This window comes from Leucoraja erinacea, chromosome 30, assembly GCF_028641065.1.
Source record: "Leucoraja erinacea ecotype New England chromosome 30, Leri_hhj_1, whole genome shotgun sequence".
Taxonomy (NCBI): Eukaryota; Metazoa; Chordata; class Chondrichthyes; order Rajiformes; family Rajidae; genus Leucoraja; species Leucoraja erinaceus.
The window spans coordinates 15,722,052-15,747,369 of NC_073406.1; the positions used below are offsets into that span (position 1 = coordinate 15,722,052).

The window sequence follows — 25,318 nt, forward strand, 5'->3', positions numbered from 1 at the left end:
TCTTCCCGAGTGGGTTGCAAAGGTGCAAATTCTATATTCAAGAATGACGCCAATGGATCTTAAGGTATTAAGATAATCAAGGGATATGGGATTAGTTCAAGCAAAGCAGCTACGATCTTACTGAATGGCACAGCAGGCAAGGGATTGGGCTACTCCTGCATCTATTAAATTGCCTAGTGAGCAAAGCTTTTCTCTCTCCAGACAAATTCACCCTTTGGCTCAAAATTCAGAACAGATATGACTGTTAGATAGAGTGCAAAGATGACAAACAGTAATTAAAAATCCTTGAAGAATTTAAAACGGGGAAAAAATTATTATTTGGGTAAATTTGACATTTATTTTCTCGCTTTCAGCAGTCATTAAACTATTTCAAAATCACATTATTCAAAAATACAAGTATATGGTTGTCCATTAGAGCTCTTGCAGTAATCTCAAAACAGATTACATTTTTTTAATCGTCAGAGATATTAACCCCAATGTCATGCCATCCTTCGCTAAAAATAAAGCCATTGTCATTTGGAAAGTGCTATTTGGAAACTATCAAATTATATCTCAACACTGGGAGATCAATCAGAAAAGACAAATATATTTGGTATAAAAAAAACATCTTGTAAGGGTTACTGAATCAAAAATTCACAGGCAAATGTTTTCTTTTGTAATACAATTAAAAGGGCATTAATAACTGCAATAGGAAATGGGGTCTGAAGAAGGGGCTCGACCCAAAACGTCACCTATTCCTTCTCTCCAGTTACTCCAGTTTTTTTGTGTCAATCTACAGAAAATAGGAACTGCATAAAGTAAATCTCAAAATGTACAATCATGGAATTAGTAGAAACAGTTGCATGTTTGCCAAAAAAAAAATCTAATTTTGTAGACTAAAATATGCAATGCAATATAAAACTTCAGTGATGAAACAGTGCAAATTACTCCTCAAAGATAACTTCCCAGCCCTGAACTATTATGAGGATTTGTGCTTTAATATACCACCCTAATACCTTGTGATATCCTTGGGCACTTTGTAATGTAGGAGCTACTTTGGACAATTCATTTCTGTAGACAATTTTGCAGCCAAATTGGATACATAAACCCCCCCCCCAGAAATTTTGAATAAGAACAGGAATTAGAAATAATGAACCAATATCAAACAGGATCAGTTAGTTTTATTTTGGTAACATTGGTCAAGGGAGAAATGCTTGCCTGAATAATAAAAAATATTTTCTGCATTACTATTAATACCCCTACTTACATTTATATACATTTAAAATGATAACCCAGTGACACCCATCAAATGAAAACATGGACCCCTATCAAAGAACTAAACAAAAAGCGCCTTCACGTATCTATGATTCTCAAAGTGGTCTACGGTAATTAAGTTGCAATTAGTTTTTAAAAAGTCAGTGGCTGAAGGAACTTCTAAACCAGTAAGATGTGTAGGTACAGAGAATAAAAGCAATGGGGTGCCAATAGCAGGTAGGTTTAGCATCCCAGAGAATGTAAAACATAGCAAGGGATCTTGCCAATGGTAATCAGGAAAACAAGAGTTCATCATACCAAAAAAGCAGCAAGCCACACAACTACATAAAAATCAACATAAACATCCACCATAGCACACTGTGATGGAAGGCAATAAAGTCTTATCTTCTTCCCTCCTTTTCTCCCGCGGACGGAGCAGTCGAACCATCCGCAGTCGGGGCGATCGAAGCTCCCGCATTGGGACGGTCGAAGCTCCTGCGGCTTGGAGCTCCCGAAGTCGGTCCCTAACCAAGGGACCGCGAGATCCACGATGTTATGTCCGCAGGCTCCTGCGGTTGGAGCTCCCGAAGTCGATCCCCAGCAAGAGGCCGCCAGCTCCACGATGTTAAGCCGCAGTACGAACAGAGATACGATACGGAAAAAGTCACATCTCCGTCAAGGAAAGAGATAAAAAAAAGTTTCCCCCACCACCCCACATAATACAAGATTAAAGATGCACTAAAACATACATTTAACAACAAACTAAAAACAAAAGAAGAAAAGGACGAGACAGTCTGTTAACGATGCTGCCATCGTGCAGCACCACACGGTTAAAGATAATATGTTAGCATATAAGATTAGTTAACTAAATAGTAGAGATAAATTGGTAATTTGAGGCGTGAACCTGCTATTCATGAGATCTCAGATACTGGTGTTTAAAAATAAATTATCCTTACTTCAGTTAATGGCGAGTGGAAGATGGCAACTCAGTACCCGAGCAGCAAAACCGCAGCCCGATGATGAACCAAGATTTCTGATCCAATAGGCTGAGATAGATCTTATTACTGAGGAGAGTATGATTAAAAGTTAAAGATAGTAAACTCTTCAGTATTGATTAGGATGCTCCAATAATAGCAGTGTGATTCAATCTATGACATAGGAAATTAATGGAGTTAATGACAAGAGTTTGAGAGGCTAAATTATAATCTTCCAAACAGTTACTGTAGAAATTTTAGCTCATACAACACAAAATACACAGACTGATAGGGCAGGAGCACTGCAAAGGTCCACAGAGATAAAAAACGTGCATCAGAATGCACATGAAGATGAGTTGGATCTTTATATAAAGAGGATATGGATGAAGGAGGATGCAGTGGGTTGAAGAGACATTTGAGGGAAGCCAGGAGAAACAAAGGACAAGCAGCTAAACTATTATCAGAAAAAGCTTCTGATAAAGTGTACATAGAAAAACATGAAAAAGGAAAAGTTGGTCACTCAGCCCCTTGTGCTTGCACCATTTTAAATTGTGGATCCGAATGTGGTCTGTATTCCTATATACTCGTATTAATCTTTAGAGGTGCTTTAAATGTCAGAAAATTCTTGATAGCCAGCTATTTTGAGCTTTGCAAGCTTTGCTTTCCACACAACTTTATTTGTCCATTAAACTAAAAAAAAATTCTATACATTTCAAAAATTCCTGCACTGTAATTAAATAAACAGATGAAATAATGAGTGTACTTGACTAATAAAAGTTTACCATGAACACAAACACCATGCTCCTTTTCAGCTGCAACATACTACAAGTGATTCTGCGGTTCCAAAGGCATGCTTCAGCAAAAAACACTTCCCATTTTCCCCTAAAAAACTAAGCCATTTTGCTTCATCAGTCAGCACGAAAAAACTATTTTCCCATGCAACTGTAGAAGGTGCAACATTTGCCCCAACACCACCATCATCTAGAGACCTAAACAGTCCTTTTACAGTGCATTCAGAAAGTATTCAGACCCCTTCCCTTTTTCCACATTTTGTTACGTTACAGCCTTATTCTAAAATTGATTAATTTTTTTTATCATCAATCTACACAATACCCCATAATAAAAAAGTGAAAACAGGTGTTTAGAATTTTTTGCAAAGTAATAAAAAAGAAATAACTGAAATATCATATTTACAGAAGTATTCAGACCCGTTACTCAGTAATTCGTTGAGGCACCTCTGGCAGCGATTACAGCCTCAAGTCTACTTGGGTATGACGCCACAAGCTTGTCACACCTGTATTTGGGTAATTTCTCCCATTCTTCTCTGCAGATCCTCTCAAGCTCTGTCAGGTTGGATGGGGAGCATCGATGCACTGCTATTTTCAGGTTCCTCAAGAGATGTTCTATCGGTTTCAAGTCTGGGCTCTGGCTGGGCCACTCAAGGACATTCACAGACTTGTCACAAAGCCACTCCTGCGTCATCCTGGCTGTGTGCTTAGGGTCGTTGTCCTGTTGAAAGGTGAACCTCCGCCCCAGTCTGAGGTCCAGAATGCTCTTGAACAGGTTTTCATCAAGGATCTCTCTGTACTTTGCTCTGTTCACCTTTCCCTCGATCCTGACTAGTCTCCCAGTTTCTGCCGCTGAAAAAACATCCCAACAGCATGACGCTTCCACCACCATGCTGCACCATAAGTCTGGTATTGGCCAGGTGATGAGCGGTACCTGGTTTCCTCCCGACGTGATGCTTGGCATTCAGGCCAAAGTGTTCAATCGGTTTCATCAGACCAGAGAATCTTGTTTCTCATGGTCTGAGAGTCCTTTAGGTGCCTTTTGGCAAACTCCATGTGCCATGTGCCTTTTACTGAGGAGTGGCTTCCGTCTGTCACTCTACCATAAAGGCCTGATTAGTGGAGTGCTGCAGATATAATTGTCCTTCTGGAAGGTTCTCCCATCTTCACAGAGGAACTCTGGAGCTCTGTCAGAATGACCACTGGGTTCTTGGTCATCACCCTGACTAAGACCTTTCTCCCTCAATTGCTCAGTTTGGCTGGGTGGCCAGCTCTTTGAAGCGTCCTTGTGGTTCAAAGGTCCTTCCATTTAAGAATTACGGAGGCCACTGTTCTCTTCGAAATTGTTTTATACCTTTCCCCAGATCTGTGTCTTAACATAATCCTATGTTGGAGGTCTACAGACAATTCCTTCGTCTTCATGGCTTGGTTTTTGCACTGACATGCACTGTCAACTGTGCGACCTTATATAGACAGGTGTGTGTCTTTCCAAATCATGTCCAATCACTTTAATTTACCACTGGTGAACTCCAATCAGGTTGTAGAAACAACTCAAGGATAATCAATGGCAACAGGATGAACCTAAGCTAAATTTTAAGTGTCATAGCAAAGGGTCTGAATACTTATGTAAATGTGATATTTCAGTTATTTCTTATTAATTACTTTGCAAAAATTTCTGAACACCCGTTTTCACTTCTTCATTCTGGGGTATTGTGTGTAGATTGATGATAAAAAAAAAGTATTTAATCAATTTTAAAATAAAGCTGTAACATAACAAAATGTGGAAAAAGTGAAGGGGTCTGAATAATTTCTGAATGCACTGTAGCTGAGGCAGTGATTCACATGGATCTAACCTTCATGCCCTCCAACCTCGTCTCCTGTACTCAGTTCCTTCAAATTGGATCCCTCTACATTGGCAAAATCAAAGGCCCAGACTAGGAGTCTGTTTTGCAGAGCAAAGGCAGTGTGCAGTGACCATCTTGTTGTATATCATTTCAACTCACCTTCGCATATTAGCCTGCCTTCAGTCTTCTTCACTACCACAGAAAAGCTAAATGCAAACTAGAACAGCACATCAATGGTACTAACGTAACATTTTCCAGGTTTAGGTACACATATCTAGTGTTCATTGCCCATTCCTATCAGTCGATTGCCCATTATCTAGCTTTGTTATCTTTCTCCAAGCTGGTTCCATTTGATCATCACACGCATACCCGTCCATATCTGTTCATACTCCTACCCTCCCCATCTGTCCATCATTCCTCACTTAACTGGTTCCAAATCATCTTCCCATCTCCGACTCCACCTTCCCGCCCCCACCTGCAAAAAACTATTCCATCTGCCCATTTTTTCCTCTTGCCTGTTTCCACCTGTCAGTCAGTCTCAAAACGACTCCCCCCCCCCATTGACATCTGTCATTATTCCCTACCTTACCTGGTTACACCCATTATCTACCAGCTCACCCTCTTAACACTGTCTCACCCCACTCTTAATACTGATTGTACTGAAATTCCTACAGCAATTTATTTTTTTGCTGCAGATTCCAGCATCTGCAGTTTCTTGTTTTCCAATAAGACTGCATATTTTGAAAGCTTCTGTTTTTATTAGCACTGGAAGGAATTTCAAACTCAAGGATTTGAGGCAAGATTTAATTTCAACCATCCATAACATTAAATTGAGATCTTGAATGCCTTCAGGTGGATGCAAAAAGAGCAAATTTGTAATTTATGAACTGATCAATATTTACCCACTAACTCGACTAGAACAGATAATTAGGCAAGACATTATCGTGCTACCATACGAATGTGTGATCTACATTAACTAACCGCCACAACATTGAACCATATTCCAAAAGCCTTTTCCTGCTTGCACTTCTTCCTCTCTACAATCAATGTGAAGGGTCCCGACGCAAAACATCACCTATCTATTTTCTCCAGAGATGACCCGCTGAGCTACTCCAGCATTGTGTCTATCTTTCGAAATGTACAAGCTGCAGTCTGCTTTGTGATGTCCTGAAGGGGGAGTAAACGATGCTATATAAATATGTCTCTCTTTCGATATGCAGGTTCCTATGTATCCTTTATTTCTAAACTTGGCAATTTAGTCTTTGAAATAAGAAAATTATTGTAATTTTTGCATCAACATTCAGTTAGGAGCAAACAATGGCTGAATAACGGCAATTTATTTTGTAGCTTGAACTGACATTTCAGTGTGCATGAATTCATGGTGTCATCTCATAGAAACAAAGGTCCTTTACAACAGCAACAGTGAGGGTGTATACTGTTGGTTACACAACATCTGTATGGAGTTGCCACCTGCAAAAATCTGCATTTAAAATGTTAAGATTATTTTCCAACTAATTGTTTAAGATTTTAACGTATCTGATTGAAAATATTTTTTTTGAAAAGGGATCACTGTGCTGTCAAATGAACCATTTTCAGATGAGATATGAAAGCAAGGTCCTGTATACTCTATCAAGAGAAATAAATGGGAATAGGCCACTCAGGCCTGCTCATCCACTGCAAAGAGATCATGGTTGATCCTCCACACTATCCCTGAATGCATTGATTCATCTAGTATCCAGAAATCAATCTCCATTTTGAGTCTAACCAACAATAGCTTACCGCAACTTATAGTGATCAACTTATAGCTTAACAAATGGAATGATTCGCCAACTTCTGAAGAATTTCTCAACATTTCAGTCTTCATTCTTCCAAAACCAGAGCGACCATATCTGTACACATGCTCCAAATGTGGCCATACCAGTCACCTGTACAGCTGGACACAATATCCCTATAACTCAATACCCTAGCCGAAGGCAATCATGTTTAACCCTATCACCACTTTCAAACTATGTAACTGCACCACCAGGTCTCTTTTCTATATAACTGCTAGAGCGCTACCATTTACAGTGCAAGTCCTACCCTAGATTGACTTCCTAAAATGCAACACCTCGCATTTGTCTGAATTAAACTCCATCTGCCATTCCTCAGCCCACTGGTCAAGTTGATGAAAAAATCAATTGCAATTGTCTTTATGGAATGCATAATAGAGGGGAAAATAAGTTACGTCCAGTAAGGGAACATTGTTGAAATGGCAAAAATCCAGAGATAATCCACGGAGGATGGTGTGTTAAAAGCTAATCACAAGTGAATTCCTGACATTTACTTCAACACTGACTGCACTTAAAATCATTTTCACTGGTTGCAAAGATACTATATAAAAACAAGATACATTCTCAACTGACCTAGATTATGGGGATGTGACAAATGTTTCAGTACCATTTTTTAAAAATTGCATCACGGCCACAGCTAACATTTATAGTACATCACCAATAGCCAGCCCCTGTAGAGAATTACTTGCTAAGTAATGTCAGGTGGCATTTAGGAGTCAACCACATTGCTGCAGCTCTATATAGGCTAGAACAGAAAGATAGATATCTTCTCCTTCACAATACTGGTGAAGCAGATGGAGCTTTACAACCATCCCAGTAATTTTGTCGTTGTTACTTAGGGCTGGTTATGTTCTAAAAGTTGCAGGTTAACTGAATTTAAATTTCACATGTTACGGTAGAATCTGAATATGATTCCATGGATTACTTTTAATTTAACAACTATGACTATTAAATTAAACAATTAGACAGCTGCATGAAATTGAACAGGAAGTCAAAAAAAAAATTCCAACTTCGAAGAGGCTCAAATTATATTTTTGGACATTGATTATACAATGCCACATTTAAATGGGATGCTTAAGTTCAGTTCGATTTTATTAGTATGGGCATTTGGACAAGAAAATATAGTTGGAATGAAGTAGATATGTAGTTGAGAATGAAAGAGCCATGTTTTACATCAACCAATCTGCATGTTAGATAGATCCACTGGGGCATGGTAATTGCAGGTTAAAAGATATAAGCACGTGTACACCTTGATTCTAATCTTATAAACATTATTGACCAAGAAAGATGCGTTACAGACAAAGATGTAACAGCAGGATACTTTATGGTTAATTATGAGATTACTTGATGTTTGGTATTGTATACACAACAGCAGTGGTAGTATTTAAGTAACAGATCTTTGTTTTTTTTGCTCCAGATTCCTTCATCTGCAGTCTCTTCAGATCTCAAGAAGTGCTTACTTTGAAAAGGGGAAGACAAGGATGGATAAAAGCCACAAGATAAAGCCAAACTAAAAATGCCAGTGAAACTAATCAATAAAAGTTCAGCATGTCCATTTACCCTTGAAACAGTTCCATGGACAGAGATGGCATAAAACTTGCATTCCCATGCTACATGAAATGTCAAATGACTCAAGAACCAGTTTCATTAAATTTGAGGCACTACCCAATATGCAGTGTGGATACATGACTCTTTCATCCTCAAATACATAGCCACTTATCGCCAAATACATTTCTTGCCCATTCTAATAAACTCTGGAAACTGAACTTAAGCAACATATTTTAATGAGCCTCTTCATACAGTGAGCTATTAGTCACCCAACCGGATAAATAATTTCTAAAGCCTCAATGATAACGGCCATCAAGACCAAAGAGAATTATTTTAATTTATTAGGTAGCTCGTCCAGAATGTGGAAGATCCAGACTTATTGGCCACTAGCTGTCAAGAATCTATTAGTAAACACAAAAAGCTGGAGTAACTCAGCAGGACAGGCAGCATCTCTGGAGAGAAGGAATGGGTGATGCTTCGGGTCGAGACCCGTCTTCATGTATAACACAGCAAAGAGTAGCCGGATGCCAGAGGATTGGGAAACTTTCATAGGACAACAGAAGGAAACATAACTGGCAATAAGGGCTGAAAAGATGAAGTACGAAGGGAAGCTGGCCAGGAATATAACGAATGACAGTAAAAGCTTCTTTAGATATGTTAAGGGAAAAAAAGTAGCAAAGTCAAATGTGGGTCCCTGGAAGGCAGACACGGGTGAAATTATTATGGGCAACAAGGAAATGGCAGAATAGTTGAATAGGTACTTTGGATCTGTCTTCACTAAGGAAGACACAAACAATCTCCCAGATGTACTGGAGGACAGAGGATCTCAGGGGGTAGAGGAACTGAAAGACACTTTCATTAGGCGAGAAATAGTATTGGGTAGGCTAATGGGACTGAAGGATGATAAATCCCCTGGACCTGATGGCCTGCATCCCAGGGTACTCAGGGAGGTGGCTCTAGAAATAGTGGACGCATTGGTGATCATTTTCCAATGTTCAATAGATTCAGGATCAGTTCCTGTGGATTGGAGTACAGCTAATGTTATCCCACTTTTCAAGAAAGGAGTGGCAGGCCGGAAGCAAAGAGTAAGAGTGAACGGGTCCTTTTCAGAATGGCAGGTAGTGGCGAGTGGAGTGCCGCAAGGCTCGGTGTTGGGGCTGCAACTGTTTACCATATATATTAACGATTTAGAAGAGGGAATTAGGAGCAACACTAGCAAGTTTGCGGATGACACAAAGCTGCGTGGCAGTGTGAACAGTGAAGAGGATGTTAGGAGGTTGCAGGGTGACCTGGACAGGTTGAGTGAGTGGGCAGATGCGTGGCAGATGCAGTATAATATAGATAAATGTGAGGTTATCCACTTTGGCGCCAAAAACAAGGGGGCAGATTATTATCTCAATGGGGTTAGGTTAGGGGGAGGTGCAGCGAGACCTGGGCGTCCTTGTACACCGGTCACTGAAAGCAGGCAGTGAAGAAAGCTAATGGAATGTTGGCTTTAATAACAAGAGGATTTCAGTATAGCAGTAAAGAGATTCTTCTGCAGTTGTATGGGGCTCTGGCGAGACCACATCTGGAGTGTTGTGTACAGTTTTGGTCTCCTAATTTGAAGAAGGACATCCTTGTGATTGAGGCAGTGCAGCGTAGGTTCATGAGATTGATCCCTGGGATGGTGGGACTGTCATATGAGGAAAGATTGAAAAGACTAGGCTGTTATCTTATAGAAATATATAAAATTATAAAAGGACTGGACAAGCTAGATGCAGGGAAAATGTTCCCAATGTTGGGCGAGTCCAGAACCAGGGGCCAGTCTTAAAATAAAGGGGAGGTCATTTAAGACTGAGGTGGGGAAAAACGTTTTCACCCAGAGAGTTGTGAATTTATGGAATTCCTTGCCACAGAGGGCAGTGGAGGCCAAGTCACTGGATGGATTTAAGAGAGAGTTAGATAGAGCTCTAGGGGCTTGTGGAGTCAAGGGATATGGGGAGAAGGCAGGCACAGGTTATTGATAGGGGATGATCAGCAATGATCACAATGAATGGCGGTGCTGGCTCGAAGGGCCTCCTCCTGCACCTATTTTCTATGTTTCAGACATTGGATTCTATGCAAGATTAGGATGGCCTCAGGATTCTTGATTCTGATGATTTAAATGAGCATTATAGGATTGTGAAGCAAAGGAGAATTTGATAAACTCATTGTTTAATTGTTTTGGCTTTACTTAAAATAAGTTTGAACTGATTTTTAATCTTTGACATTCAAAGGCATTTAAAATGTATTTTGCCTTTTACAGCCTATAATACAATGTGCAGTGTTTTCTCCGTGTGCCATTGGAGGGACTGATTTGATACTCAAATTCTCTATGGATGGATTGTGCAATACAGCACCAAGAAAAGCTGAAAAAAGCTTCTATCTTTCAAGGACATTTACAATAGCATGCAGATCTCTTTCTGGAGGTTACAGTGACTTAGCTCCTCCTAAACTTTTAAAGTGAAATATCAATAGTTTAATTGAAACACAAGAACAAAGAAAGGAATGTTCAGCCCCCTGTTCCTCAAGCCTGATGCTATTCAATATCATGGTTGATCTGCCTCTTGCCGTTTCCCCATAATGTCCCCAAATGATCTACTTCTGGAATACAAAATCCTAGAGATTTGCCACCTTTTAAAAAAAAAGTTTCCACATACAAGTCCACCGCCGATTTTCTGTAAACTGGTGGCTGGCACCTCCTTTAAGCCGGTCGTATTTATACTCATCTGCCTGGGTTCTGGAACTCCGGCCTGGTCGGAGCCAGCAGAACTTTCCCATAGCTGATTGGCGGGTCAAATTCCCCCTGCCGCTGGGGCTCTGGAACTCTGGCCCAGCCGATCATTTCCCATAACTGACTTCCGAAGCTGACTTTGCGAGCAGCAATCTTGGTGGCTTTGGTGGACCATCGGACTCCCGAGGCCTTGACCTCTGCCGATTCAGCAAAACAGATAATCCAGAAAAGCTCTGGAACCAAGGGTGCCAGAAAATCATTGGTGGACCTGTACCTTTGGTGGACCTGTAGTTGTAAATGTTCACACCCTTATCTTGTAACTACATACCCTAGTTCGATATTCTCCCCACCAGTTCAAATTGAGTCATAAAGTTATAGCCACATAATAGGACCATCTCCGGTGCTAGTATAATCCTCTCTTAAATAAGAACAAACTGTGTATAATACACAAAGATGGGAGCTCAATCCTATTGATGTAACAACATTTCCTCATTGCTAAACTCCAGCCTCCTTACCATTAAGCCAATTGCTACATTTTGGGAGCACCAATTAGTGAAGGACAATGGATGGTAGGGTGCGAGGGAGCAAAGATCTTATAGCGAGCAAGACGGTCCACTCCTGCGAAATACAATGGACTGAGGTGTAGTACGCACGAAGCGTAACTTCTGTCATTTCAGTAACCCCGACCCGACTTCAGTTATGCCTCTCGCAACGTTGCCGTGGAACAGTTTATGTGTTTTTAAATGTGTTTTTTTAATTTACTTTTTAAACGGCACATACCTTGTACAGGGAGGAATTGCAGGTGCTGGTTTAAACCGAAGACGGACACCAAAGGTAGCAGTAAATCAGCGGATCAGGCAGCATCTCTGGAGAGGACTAGGTGATATTTCGGGTCGACTTTTTCGATAGCTGCCATGACCCGTTTGATGTCATCCTTCGCCCGGCTCCTGGTCTCGGCCCGCACCGATCTGCCGGACATGCTGTTTGTTTGGGAGCAAGAGCGAGTGAACGAAGGCAACGATCATAGAGCAGCATAGGTGGACATTTCGGGTCGAGACCCTTCTTCTCTCTTGCTCCTCTTTCCCCTGACTCAGTCTGAGGAAGAGTCTCGACCCGAAATGTCACCTACAAAGACCTTTGGTCACCTATTCCGCTCTATGATCATTGCTTTCGTCCGTTTGTCTTCGCGTTCTTGGTGCCGGCGCTCCGCCAAACAAACACACACACACACACAGCATGTCCGGCAGATCGGTGTGGGCCGAGACCAGGAGCAGCAAAGTTCGCTATAAGATCTTCGAGGAGCAGGGCGAAATATGACATCAAGCGGGTCATAGAAGCTATCGATAAAGTACGGGAATGGTAAGAGGGAAATTAAAAAAACAAAACAGGAAATAGATGTTTAACAAAAAAAGGAGGGGGGGGGGGGGGAAGTGAAGGGGGAAACTTTAATTCTTAGTCCCCTACCTGGTCGGAGAGGCGAGGAAGCGGTCAAATGCCTTACCAGGTCGCCGTCGCTATAAGCAGTAAGCTCCGCAAGCGCTGTCCAAAGGCTGCGGGCGTCATAACGTGTCGCGGGCGGCGAACCGTTTGTAGCTCCGACCCATCAGGATGTTGCATTTCAGTTGAGGAGAAACGAGTTTCAGTTATGCGAACTGGGTCTGTTTAACTCTACCCCTGGCTGCGAGGCGCTCTAAACTGTCCACCGCCAGCCCCACGTGGAAACACGATATCATTTGTTTTTTCCAACTACAGACAACGCCCGCAGCCCCAGCTCCGCGATGTTGGGAGTCAGCGGCGTCGCAACGCTGGGATACCAGCGGGGAGCGGGCAATGCCTTACCGGGTCGCCGTGCGAGCGCTGTGGCTGCCGACTCCCAACATTCGCCGAGCTGGGGCTGCGGGTGTCCGGCCGCGGGCGGCGCTGGATTTGGAGCCAGGGGTAGGAGCTACAACCGGCGCCGCCCGCGGCCGGACGGAGCCCCCAGCTCCGCGATGTTGGGAGTCGCCGACCAGGTAGGGGACTAAGAATTAAAGTTTCCCCCTTCACCCCCCACCACATAAAATCCCTCCAAACCAACTGACTAACATTTTTACAATGATTACCTACCTAATCTACGCTAAAAATCTTCCATTTGGAAATCCGAAAATGTCCGAAATCCGACAAGTGTCTGGTCCCAAGGCTTTCGGATAAAAGGTTGTGCACCTGTACTTCCAACTTGTGATTCATGTACAATACCTAGATCCCTCCAACCGATTTGTAATCTCACAACATTTCAACAAACTGATGTTTAAGAATTGTAGGTTAGTATACAGATAGCCTGTTGTTATAACAGACCATCGGGGGTGGGAGAAGAATGGTGTTCCCTATAATCAAGTAAGTGGAGTAAATATATAGACAGCCAATAATCATACACTAAACAAGTCAGGCGAACAGAGACCGAGCCAAGATTCACTCCAACCACTTAGCGGTCACTCGTGAAACAGCAAACATTGTCCATGTTCCCAATAAAAAACAAATTTAATTTGCTACAATAGAGATCTGTTATAAAGAGGTATGTAATAACTTGGGTAGTCTGTATCTATTTTATGTTGAAGCTCATTAAGTCAATTTATGAGGCAAAGTTAAAACTCTCAATTGGTTATTTAAATTACTGATAGCTGTTTAATACATCGAATCCAAGTAAACACAAGACTGCAAATTTTTCATAATTGTGGGATTTTAGTACAATTAAAATAATTCTAATTTCAAATTTACTAATAAAACAATACTGTAAAACAGATTATTTATTTGTCAGATTTTTATTAAATTTGTACTAGGGCAAAATCAGTCACTATCAATTTTGGAAAATGGATTACTTCTGCTTTCTAACATTGTTACACCACCAATTATTTCCATTTTCTTTGTCTCAAAGCACAACAGCAATTCAGCTGCACCAGTGAGAATGCCAGCCTCACATTGAAACATTACTTTTTTTAAATGGTGTATTATATGGAGGGTACATTTTATAAGTAGGAGCTGCTCACAGTGACCCATGCCCTTTAGCACTAAATTCAGACTGCCAAGCTTAATTTACTTAAATATAGGTGAATCCCATGTTATAGCCATTCAGGTTCTGGAAAATCTCCACGCCAGAATTTTCAAATCACTAAAAATCTGAGATATGGAATAAAGTTCTTGTGTAATTTGTGAATAGGTCAATGCAAGTTATATTTTTTAACTCCCTTGATGCATATGGAGATGCGGAATTGCGTTATGGAAAAATCACAAAATGGACAGCTTTCTAGGAATGCAACCACCTCCACCAACACTGTAACATGGGGTCAACTTTACTCTGGCTTTTTGCATTGAACTTTGTGAAAACACTTGTTCAATGTGCAGTTTGATGGAAAGTTTAACTTTACATTTATTTTGAGCAAGACTTTTCTGTCTCAATAGAAACCGTACAAAATGGATTGACACTCATTAATAGTAAAATGTAACATACAATGTTATTTTTTTTCACCTCATTAAAATGCCTGTCCTTAACTCTAATAAAGAGGAAAGCAAAGAAACTAGATAACATTTCAACTTGAATACAAAACTACAAGTATAGAATTTGTTCAAAGACTAAATTAGGCATTGATAACCTCAATTATTCGTTACACATATGAAAGAATCCTTGAGTCGGGTAACCATCTCAGAGCCCATCTTAAAATAATTAATACTACATTTTTACGTCTGAAGATAAATATGGAAGAGTAACATAGTATCATTAGAAATATACCCACTCTTTCTTTGTTAATACACACTTACAAAATGCTTTCAATCATCAGTTTATTTCTAGTCTGGCACAATCCTCAATTCCTTTTATGATGTTATTATCTGAATCCCTTTATATCACATTGGTCCTCTCACAATCAGCTTATGCTTGTACTGCTCAATCTTATTAAGGAGTTGCAGGGGGTGTAGTTCAACCAACCCACTTCTCATTCTATTTCTGGATCTTGTGCCCTCAACATGAAACCAAGCATCACAGAGCACAACTATGCATTAATTCTTGAGAAATCCGATCCATAATAACTTAAAGAGAACATCCAAGCACAGTGGAAGCTACAAAGAGCAATAATATTTATCAAATAATCTTTAAGATTTACGCACCAGGTAAAGTACATTAAAAAGAGTACAACGTGTTGTTATTGCCCTGACATCCAGTGTAGAGATTAATAATTACAATGCTAATTCCAGTCAGGCTCTTTGACATGTCTATTATTTCTTCCCCATCCAGAGACATGTAGACTTTTGATCGTCATTTTTCCGAAAAGGCTGTGCAGTTCAAAATTTTGTCTTTTGCTTTCCATTCAGACTAAAAATTATGATTTGGCAGTTTAGTAATAAGCAGGATCAAAGTCTTAAAACATTTTATAAATGCAAATCTTCAGGAAGTCTTGACCGCATTTCATGATAAAATACTTTTCTAACATGTGTGAAACATGTGTTAATGCTGCAGCTGTCACTCGCACACAGGAAAAGTAAATGAAAAGTTGTTTTCTTAATTTGGACAATCATGAAAACAAATTGCTCTAATGTAAGGCAACAACATTCAAGACTTGTGCCCATCAGCAAAATTCTAAAATGTTAGCATAAAATAAATAAGAATAAATGTCTTCAGATTAAATTCATTTTTTCAGGCCATGACCTAGATTTTGCTCAACATTGAGTTTCCCGTTATAAATATTCTCTTCACCCGTTGCCACCAAATTTTCTGCCCCATAAAATTGCTGATAATGCGTAAGTAGAAAATATGGCAACAGAGTCTTGGTGAATACAAAGATTTGCACTGAGATTAAAAAAAAGACAGTCAGGTAAACTAGTCAAATCAAGTACCATTGAGCAGGTGAATTAAAAAGAAAAGATGGATTGAATTGAAATAAAGTTAAAAGCGATAAAAATTAAAATCTCAATTACTACTTATAGAAATGGGCCTGCAGCTTCAACTGTTCCCTTTTGCCCCAGAGGTTGAGTACCACTGCAATAACAAACCTTATCAGCAAAGGTAATTATCTTGTAGCCAGAGCCATACTTTCTGCAGCAAGCTAATTGGCAATTAATGTGCAAATGCAGCAATTTCAAACCACATTGGTGGCAGAGAATTAGCTGACAATAAGGTGATGCAAATTGTACAGCAAATTCTGGTGAATAGAAATTCATAGCGCAATTTCTTCTATACCAGTTGATGGGCCTTTTTGATGTTAACGCCACTACTATTTTGGGAGCATTGAGAACATGAAAGTTTAAAGCTCTTTTTCAAAAATATGATACAGGAGATAGATATTTGGCCAATAAATGCCCATGGTTATGATCATTAGGTTAATTCCACTTTGGTCCATACTACTATGTGCTACATCATAGAGAGCTCATTCAGATATCTTCAAAATGTGATGAAGAGTTTATCAATTTTTTAAATTGCAAATTCAAGGTCCCCGCCACTCTTTAGTGGAGGAGGTTCATTGCTCAAGTCCTATATTTGTCCTCACCCATCGAGGTCTAATTGTATACTTCTTCTCCGAACAAAGCAATCCCAGCTTACATAATATCTCAAACAATACATTCCAGTCTTGACAATATTTTTTCCAGATCACCATCCCCAGTACTGAGTTTGAGACTGAAGTTGCAATAGCAACCCAGATATTCATCTGATGCATTCGACAATAGCAAATCTGAAATTACCTTTACTAGCACCCACAAAGAACTGTTAGTTAAATATTGCTATAATCTCAAATACTTAATTTTACTCCTGAAACCAAAGTTCTCGAAGCAAAACCCATGGAAGTCACGGGGACAACGTACAAACGCCGTACAGACAAGCACCCGTAGTCGGGATCGGACCTAGGTCTCCGGCGCTGCATTCGCTATGGCAGCAACTCTACCACTGCGCCACCATGACTAGGAAGATTCAACCTCTGGCCGTCAAAATATTCTGAACTGGTTAAGTAGTTTATTCTATTTTTAATGTAAAATTCTGTTAATCCTTCAGTTAATAATTAAGAACTACATGAATATTTTCTGTTTTCAAATAGTAATATCCAATAGTAAAAAATAAAATAAAATCCAAAAATGGTTTAAAAAAAAATACAAGTTCAGCAAATAAAATGTAACAGTAGTTTTGTTAAACATTACCAGAATTTCTCTTTCAGATTTCTGGTTTGTTACACGAGCTAAATCAAATTTGATCAGATATCTTATCTGCAGTGGAAGAAAAATACATTTCATTCTGAAGATAGTTTTTCCCCCTGCAGATTCAAGGAAGCCACACCCATCACATCTAAGCAGACGGTACACAATTCACACCAAGGGCTTCAAAACAATTTACACAAAGCGTTTCTTTCAAATGATAGATTAGAAATCTTTTTGAATGGCAATAAATAATTTTGATCAGTACTTTCTGCATGAACCCAAATACTAATGTAATAGCTTGCAACATTTTTAAAGTCCATAGAGAGTTACTGACACACCGATACTTTAAGTTACAATTCCTCTGGAAATTAAATATAAAATACCTACTCTTTTACATAAGCACTATAACAATCTCAAGATTAAATGCACACATTGCTCTGCATTCAACACAAATTCAAGGTTGCTAAAATGCCTGTTCAAACTTATTAAATTTAGTTTGACCTTTACTCTATAGAAATTCAGAACAATCAAATGACATATTATCTTTAAGGTTTCCAGTTGTCATGGCTACACCTTAATATCAGAACCAATATTTGCAGTTATGCCCTTTAACTTGCATTTTCCTCATTGATTCAAAATGTAAAGCTGAAAACATTTTTTTTAAACTATATTTCCCTCCATACAATGTCTTAGTTTGCCACATCCTTTGCAAAAATGGATACTTGAAGCACAGCATGCATGATATGTAATTATCTCTGGCTGAAGAAGGGTTCTCGACCTGAATCTTGCATGGAATCCAATGTCTGAAGAAGGGTCTCAACCTAAAACATCACCCATTCCTTCTCTCCAGAGATGCTGCCTGTCCTGCTGAGTTACTCCAGTCGTTTGTGTCGTCTTCTGTTTAAACCAGCATCTGCATCCTTCTTGCACATATCTCTGGCTGATATTCTAGTTACTATTGATTGAGCCAGACCAGTTCACCATGATCAGCTCTAACTTGAAACAAAATATTAAGAACTTATAATTACTTGTCAAATATTCCAGAAATCAAGATGCTCACTGATTATATATCTTAGCACCAACATGGGCCCAAATCAACATAGCACCTGACAGTAAGGAAAAGGCTCAGTAGTCATGGTTCACCATTTCATACCTTGAAATCTAATGCACAACCTTTGTGCATAATTAGATCGGATTCAATAGCAGTGAGAACACATGGCACTGACTTCCAATATACAAAAATGCACAGCGTTGTAGCAAACAATATTGTGACTTAACCATGTAGTATGGTGCATTTTCGATAATGGACAGAGCAAACTACAAATTATAGCAGTGGACTTAATTATAGGGAAGAGAGGAGCAGTATTAAACATATCTCAGCAGCAAATATGATTCAGTAAATGCGATCATTTTGAAAGCAGACGGTTTATTCACCAATTCGAGGAAAGATCATTCCCAACCATACCCTCTGGTCTGACCTATGCTGGCCACCAGTCCCCATGTTCCTCCAGACTCAATGTTCTCGGGGGAACTAAAGATCTCAATAAATATTTTTCATCCTTGTGTGTACATTCCACAGATAAAAATACGACTAATAGAGTGGACTTTAAAAAAATTCAAAAAGGGCAAGAGATGCTGCTCCTAATTAATAACCTAATTCATTAATTTCATATCTACAGGCAAAAAAAATCAAATTAGCCAAGTATCATTAAGAATTGGATACACGGTTATATAACCAATAAATTGCAAAAAATGTCCAAAAAGAACTGCACTTTGAATGAATGTTCCGGAAATGCAAATTAACTTGCGCTAAATCAAAATGGTTGCTTCTCCTTTCCTAATCTTCAATGTTATGTTTGCCAAAAAAGTGCTGTAACACAAATGTTAGCACTTCCCAAAGAATGACCGACTAGATAGAGGAAGGACAAAAAAAAAATTACCTCAGAGGCTCAATGCTTAAACGTCAAAATGTAGTTTGTTCCTTTTATGTTGATTTTCTTTTATTTCTCATTAGCCACATTGTTTGAAACATTTTCATGACAAACCACAGTTAAAGTTATTATGAAAACAATTAAATATATATCAAGGACAAACTAAATTCTAAGTTGCAACAAATACAAAACAGACATTAATGCTCTTGGCTAACTGGCATTTAATGCGCGTCAGAAAAGGACAAGAAATCATAGGACCTTAAATTAAAGTACTTAATTCTGGAATATTTAAAACTTGAAGCAGCTTGAGGGAGTCCAACATCTGTATTTATTTCAGCCTCCATCAACTTATGTTTATAATAAAAACCCATTAATGCATTAATGCCACAATAAATGGCCTCAAATAACTTCAAATAATGGCACGCAGATAGAAAGCCTGGAACCGCCATCCATTTCCTGCAGTGCTGACAATAGCTCATTTGCTCCCGGTGGAAACACTACACTAACAAGTGAGCTAACCACCTCCCTGATTCAGGCGGAAAAACATCTCCCCTGGCACAGACGCCCATAGAAAAACAAGGACATCTGTAATATAACAAATTGTTCCATAATAATCAGCTTCTTAAAATTAATGCACTTTTAATGGAACTGGAGACTGAAAGCATCACAGCATTGCAAGTAATGCCATTTTGGAAAACAGGATAAGCTTGAAATGATATACTGCAAATGAATTGATATAATCAGGATTAAACGATATCCTGCCTAATCTAGAAGGTACTTTTTATTGAGCAGATTTAGATGGCAGCATATGTACATTCAGTACTAACAGCCTAGAAGGATAATAGAAGCCCTAATTTCTGTGTTATGGTCTGTAACTGAGATGCAACTGCTGTAAAAACAGCAGACTTTGTTTTAAGGTCATTTTACTTCCCACATACTCGATACAAATATAACACTCCTCCTGCCAACTCACATTGGAACATGTGGTTCACATGGGTTGATGGCCAAAGAATAATCCCATTTTGTCACTGTGGAAAGTCACATGTTCACCTTGCTAAAGAAAGGAAAAAACCTTTACTGGTATTTTGTCTCGATGTTTGGAATTTTAACTATGAAGTTACCTTAAACATGCAAAAAATCTCAAACCTGCACATCCAAATCAATAACTCCAGCCTACATTTCACATTGTAAAAAAACATAGAAGTGACTTTTAACACCCTCCCCACCCAAGAATCATGCAGGTTCAGAATTCATGTTGAGGCTGTAAGATCAAGTGAATGGCAAGGCCAGCAATCATTAACCGTTGTTAGCTACATTCAATTGATACAATGAAGTTAATTTCCACACGGAGGAGTTAGGAGAGACCAGAGAAGGAAATAGGCCAGACCAGATTCCCTTCCATACAACAGTTTGTATTCATATATATATTGCAACTAATAAAAGCACTGCAGATACCACATTGAAGTATTATCTTTTAAAAGACCAAACTACACAAGTAGCTACTCATCAGATGACAAATTGTTAAGCAAAGTCATGGTTTCGGAGCCTCTTGCAAGGGTGCGGTGGAAGAGGGAATTTGTGACAATTCTAAACCCCCAGGCCACAGTAGCTGAATGTAAAGTGGACAACGGTGTTATAATTAAAATCAATGATGTACAAATGTACAAGATTGCTGACTTGAAGAATGTTACTGAAATGGAGGAACTAATGAAGCAGTTTAAAAATATGGATGAGAAATTTAAGAAGACAAACATATTTCAGGAAGCAGAGGTGAAGAAATTCTGTATATGCTAGATTATGGACACAAGAGTTTCAGATAGCCTTAAGCCCAAGGAGAGAGGAAGAGGGGCGGCTGACCAAGTCTGTCGAAGCAGACTTATTTCAGGGTAGTTTTATGTCTGCTTCTGTGTATTCTTAAAAATTCCAATTCTCATTTCGACTCACTATATCGAGAACTGAACTTATATTCCATTGATTAGCAATCCATCATTAACAAATCAGTAGGAATGTGTAGGAAGGAACTGCAGATGCTAGTTTAAACCAAAGATAGATACAAATTGCTGGAGTAACTCAGCAGGACAGGCAGCATCTCTGGAGAGAAGGAATGGGTGACGTTAAGAAATTAGTGCCCAATATACAGCACTGTTTAGTTTTGGGGTCCAGTACTCAAAAAGATTAGATACGAATGGAGAAATGCATCAACTTACAATAGTCAAGGATTAAATGGTTAAAATCAAATCAGGAATAAACAGGAAACACCTTTTCACAGTAGTGGAAATCTGGAATTTTCTCTCATAAAGCAGCAGCTCCCAAATTGATTGAAATTAGACAGAATAATAATGTTATTCAATGCCTTCATAAAGAGATATGGATCAAAGATAGGAAGATAAAGCTAAAGGCAAAACTGGCTTCAATCAGCTGAATGGTGGAACAGATCCATGGAGCTAGATTGTCGCCGCTTCCAGGTTACACTATGGTGTCTCAACATTTTGGGATAAATGTAACCTGGAACACCCTAGCAATGTAATTTAAAGAGGAAAACAGCCCACCACATTGGCATCCAAATATAAAAATGATTTTTTTATTTGCCAATAGCAAGAGTGAATAAACTCAAAACAGTAATATAAAAACAGATTTGAGGTTTCAACATACTCCCAAGTTCAGAAACCAGCTGAACACTCCTGGGCATCACAGACGTTTCATGTTTTTGCCAAACTCCAAGTCATCTGTTATTTAATAAAAAATAAGTAACCCTGTGATAAGAAAAAAAATCAACTGAAATCAATGACCACACTGAATAAAGAACAAGCTGGATCAGAAGAAATTATCACTGACAAGTGCGCGATACCACATTTGAGGATAAAATTGTATTAGTGGAATTAGTAATTTAGGGAAGCCAAATATTCGCAAAAGGAGATAAATAAAGACCCAAAAGATGTTTTAAAAAATGCATATACAACTATTCTGTTAAATCAAGACAAAAACCCTACTGAATACATTATAGTCACAAAAATCTAAATAAAATAAGACAAAGAATCATTTTAGATATAGAACATATTATTAACACCATGAATGCAGAAGTGGATATTATTCACAAAACAAAGCAGTTAAAAGGAGTGATTAGAAATGTCAATAGATCGGAAATGTTGAGGTTGTGGGTAAATGAGATGATCTTAGATCGGTCTGGATGAGTTGGGCTGAAGGGTATTTCCATCCTTCAGGAGATCAATAACAAGGGTGGCATAAAATTAAGGCTATTGATAGAAAGATAAATAAATTTGTTTCACCATAGAATGAGATTCAGGAAGCTGCTGCCTGGAAAATATGGAACCTGAAACTCTCAGCACAAAACTCTCATCAACCTATAAAGATACAAACCAAGCGCTCAGAAGTGGAATTTGCCCCAAAAGATCCCTTTATGGCTTGCAGACAGACTGCAATGCTGCCTTCCTATGCTATAATTTTATTGAATAATTGCAAATGGTTTTGAGCACTCTTTACCAATACTTTTGAAATCAGCAAATGGTAGACTACTGTGTGTATATAATACATAATTTAAATATGTCAAAACGTGTTGTGAACATCTACAAAGAAAATTTCCAGAAAACTATATACGCACCACAGATTCTTGGCGAAGATGGAGGAAAGAATAGTTTCCATTCCATTTTTGGAAAATTAAGACTCTGCATTAAAACTACTTGTGCTACGTCCTGGTATATCAAAGTTTGAGTATTTTAATTCCATGTACTACAAATTCCAATTATCAGCTGGGAGCAACATTCCATGGCTTTGATTTATCCTCCAAACTATATCCAAATGTTATAATTAATTTGGATTAACAGGATTTTTTGAGTGAGAATCATAATTACAGATGACAATTTAATACTGAACACATTTTGCAGCAAAAAATATGTCAAGTCGATGGCTTGAAACCAAGTCTACAGGTCAGTCTTTTGTATCCCCTTCTGATACTGAAGATGATATAAAATATCTCAACATTAACATAATTATCTGGTCTCATAAATGGTATAAACTGGACACAAATATATTTAATGAAGTGTTAACACCATCTTTTCTCATAATCCCAGTCGTTGTACTTATAAGTTATGGGAAAAGGAAATAAATCACTTGGAATATCCAAGTGACCACCTAAAAAAATGCTTTACAAAAGCAGATCACATAGGTAGTAGTTAGGGGTGGATCACATAGGTAGTAGTTAGAGGTGGCAAGTGATACATCCAAGGGAATGAGGAAGGAAAATAAACAAGTCAATTGTGTTTCAAATGTTAGATTTATTTTCTAAAATTATCCCTGTATATGTATAACCACCTTTTAGTGTATGCATCAAGCAGAGATCAAGAACAATTATCCAGCAATATACCTTGTGTTCGCTTTTTGGACTTTAATTATGTGAAGCATACGTGAAATTTCTAGTACATTGTAATGCAATTTCAGACACAGAAAGGACTGGTTTAAATGCAGCAGGACCCCACCTGTCTATTTCCTATTACCCAATTCAAGCCGTCAACTCGGCATTTCATGAAACGTCTTTGGTCGTCAGTGTATGTTACACGGATGTAAAGAAAATCCTTTCCTAATCTTAGACCCCACCTAGTTTTAACAAGGCAAACACAGGGCAAGGCACGACTCCTTCTTACATGAAGATGGAGATATTCCCATACAACAGTCCCCGAGTCCCGATCGCGATGGCTCAGTCGGGAGACAGAGACTGGCCAAGCCCGTGGGCGACGCCACGGTCACAGCCCCCCCGTTGTGATGGGGCTTCAACAGCAGCTACCCAGCCAGGCAGCGTCCGGCTCGACCGACCACTGGACGTCGGACCGGTCCCGGAGCCCCAAATCGGGAATAAAGGAAAGGAGGGAAGCTGGGCGGCGGCGGCAAGCGCCATGTTTGCCGTGTGGGCCCAGGGCGGGGGATCCATTCATGAGGGAGGGAGGAGGGAGGGCGGCATCCCATCCACACACAGCCGATCCCTACCCCCACATCCCCAGTTGTACCCCACACCGAGACAGACCCCCCAATGGCGACGGCCTCCCCCACACGCGGCCTGCCCCTGCCTCTCCGCCCTCACTCACCCGGCGGGCTGCCGCTCACATTGACCGCTCTCGGCCCGGGGCTCGGCGCCAACCGTCGCGCTTCGGGGCCGACTGCGCTGTGGCTTTCGTTCCTCCTCGGCGTCGGCTGTGAGCACTGCGGTGCAGGTAGGGGTGAAGTGAAGGCTGCGCGGTACGTGCGGCTGGTTCTGTCTGTCTGCCCGGCTCGATGTGGCGGCGACTTGAGGCGGACTAGACTAGGCGCGGCGGGCGGCGGCCATTACACGGAGACAGTGGCTCCGGCGGGATGGGCGCGGTGCGGCACTCGCCCCTGCTCGCAGCTCGGGAAACCCCACGCTCTCGCGCCTCGAGCCCCCGCGCGCACGTACACTCGTGCACGCGCGCGCACCGCGTTCGGCTCAGGACCAGTGCACGCGCGCGCGCGTCCGCCGGCCCTGACGCACTCGCACAGCGGAGGGTGTTGGCGGGTCACGTGTGCCCGGGTGGCGGCAACAGCGGCCCCTAGTGCTCTGGAGGTATTTGCTCAGAGCAAGTGCTCGTGCCCCATCTAGACTCCCACCCATTTCTCCCCTACTTTCACCCACCCCCCACATTCTTCCCTCCACACCCCCCCCCCCCATGCTCCAACCATCAACCACCCCCCTTGCCCGTGTCCACACTTTGTCCTGCCTCTCTCTCCCAGATTTCTCTCCCCCTGTCCCTCCCCCATAATCAATCTAATGAAGGGCTTTCTATCTGAAACATCACCTATCCATGTTCTCCAGAGATGCTGCATGTCACTTGTGCTGTCACTTTCAGAGAGCTTTAGACATTTGGACCCCAAGATTGTTCTGTACATCAATGCTGTTATGTGTCTCGTCATTAACTATATATTTCCCCCTGATATTTGACTTTCCAAAATGCAACACTGTGCACTTACTTGGATTAAACTCCAGGTCAGGGTACATTCCTAGCAGCAGCCTCTGCCGGCTGATCAACCTCGCAGCCCTTCCGGCATACCACTGGGCCCACTAACCCTGCATTTCCCAACCTTGCAGACACCCACCACTCTGGATGAAAACGTTTCCCCTAATCACATCTCCGTACCTCTAACAAATAGTTTAAAACTATGTTTACTGAGATCTTTTGCCTCTCTCAAAAGGAAACAAGGTCTTTTTGTTTACCTAGGTCCCTCAATTTTGTAAAATT

General features: G+C 40.2%; 1 protein-coding gene across 2 annotated transcripts in view; it reads right to left on the reverse strand.

Annotated features, from left to right (window-relative positions):
• LOC129711690 (guanine nucleotide-binding protein G(I)/G(S)/G(T) subunit beta-1) overlaps nt 1–24,450 on the reverse strand; it is a 55,492-nt gene extending 31,042 nt beyond the window's left edge. The window contains exon 1 of one of the 2 annotated variants that reach the window (XM_055659543.1): nt 24,152–24,450. The gene's annotated coding sequence lies outside the window, so the exon portion shown is untranslated. The remainder of the gene's footprint in view (nt 1–24,151) is intronic. The other variant, XM_055659542.1, reaches the window with a different exon arrangement.
• Between the last annotated feature and the right edge of the window lie 868 nt (nt 24,451–25,318).